The sequence below is a fragment of the Asparagus officinalis genome, chromosome 4, assembly GCF_001876935.1.
Source record: "Asparagus officinalis chromosome 4, Aspof.V1, whole genome shotgun sequence".
Taxonomy (NCBI): Eukaryota; Viridiplantae; Streptophyta; class Magnoliopsida; order Asparagales; family Asparagaceae; genus Asparagus; species Asparagus officinalis.
Window position 1 is genome coordinate 59821832 of NC_033797.1, and position 1944 is coordinate 59823775.

Sequence of the window (1944 nt, forward strand, 5' to 3'; positions counted from 1 at the left end):
TTTTGACAGTGGAGTGACCTAAGGAACTGAAATGGAGATTATATCCTATATGTGATATATCATAACCTTGAGATCATAATTAAATATCACTTTTAGATTATAAACAATCATATTCCATATCAAATCGTCTTTGTTTTAGTGGGTGAATAGAGCAATTGCCTGTTATTATTGCATTACTACATGTGTAGCGTGCTTGAGTTGCTGAAGAGAACCGCAAGAGTTGCTTATTAACATTAAATTTTAGCAACCTGGTGATTTTTGAAATGTTGCTTATTATCAACATGGATATACAGTTATAATTTGAGGAGTATTTCTTCAACCTGAAGTTACTTAAGGGATTTTGCATATAAGCTGAGGAACACATGACAGTGTACGTTTCAATTTGTGATTGTAGCTGAAAGGAATTGTAGAGTTTGCATCTCAGGCATCTCGCTCAAGTAAATAGAACTCCCCAATATGCCTCTTAACAATTCATCCATCTTATCTCCTTCCACTATGGTGACAGTTCCGCATACTGTAGTAGGTCACTATCTCAATCTGTCATTGACTATCCTATATTTAGTTTGGATCTCTAATGAATCCTAAACTATGATGAAGGATGTGTATAATGGAGCAGCAATTCCCATAAGGATTGATATAAGTCTTTATATCTTTGTACTGGTTATGGATGAATTTACGACTCATATTTAGGATAAAGTCTCTTGATCCATGATGTTTGCTCTAATATTAAATGATGAGCCTAGAAAATGGATAATTCTCAAATAAAAAAAGTGAGCATATTGAATGGTGAACGTGAAGTTTTGAAAACTAAGAGATTCAGAATAGCATACATGAAATGTAATTTCAACATAAATGTGAGAGGTTATGGGATCATAGTGCATATTGATGGTGAAGCAGTACTTTGGAGCTACTGTTCTCTCTATCTGGGATTAACCATTGATCAAGTTTGTGAGAGTGAGGAAATGTGGTGTATAGGAAATGCTTTTTGACTTCTATGTGATTGTAAAAATATCCATGGTGTTAAATAGAAAATTTAATTGCCCTACTGCAGAACCACTGGTCTCTTGTATCCCACAATGTTGCGGGGTTTAGAAAAATTCCCATACATGAGTGTAGCAAAAAAAGCAGAAATACGCTAAGAGAAACACTGCAGCCAGTGGTAGCTCGGACAAGGATAAAAACAAAGAGAGAAGAGAACCAATTATTTCTGTGGACATCTGGTGAGGCCTGTGTATACATGTCCAGATTGGTCTGTACTTGCATGTATAAGATACTTCATGAAGATGTGTGTCCAAAGAACTGTCTAGTCTTGACCGGTTTAGAGTTGATTGTAGGTAGAGTATTGTTTAGTTTTCATTACTCATGTGATTGTGGATGTGGAAGCTATATGAAATAACTTCATATGATTTGTTGTCCTGACCCTTATTAATATATCATGTTTTCTAATTTCTATGATTGTGGACGTGGAAGGTTCCATGTGTAAACTACTTGATGAATATGTGTACGACACGTCAAAAAACTGTCCAGTCCCCTGTTTGGAGATGGTTGATTTCAGGTATAGAGTATTGTTTGGTTTTCATTATTTATATAACTGTGGATGTGGAAATTATATGAAATAACTTCATACGGTTTGCTGTCATGACCCTTAAGAATACATCATGCCTCCTTCTAGTTTTCACATATATGATATTCTTCATGCTATGTATACAATGTTTCTACATTCTATTTTTTGTATATCTAAGTATGTGCGTCTCATCGTGTTCCACGATTGCGTGCCATGTCCATGTATGTTCGAAATGCAACCAGTTGATAGTTTGGACATCTGCTCCGGGGCTAGTAAGTCCTTCGGTTAGAAGTAGTAGGATAAGAATAATTAATGGAATAGTGTGGAGTAGAGGTTGGCATAAATTAACACGGATGAAGGCAATAAAAATAGGCTTAAAT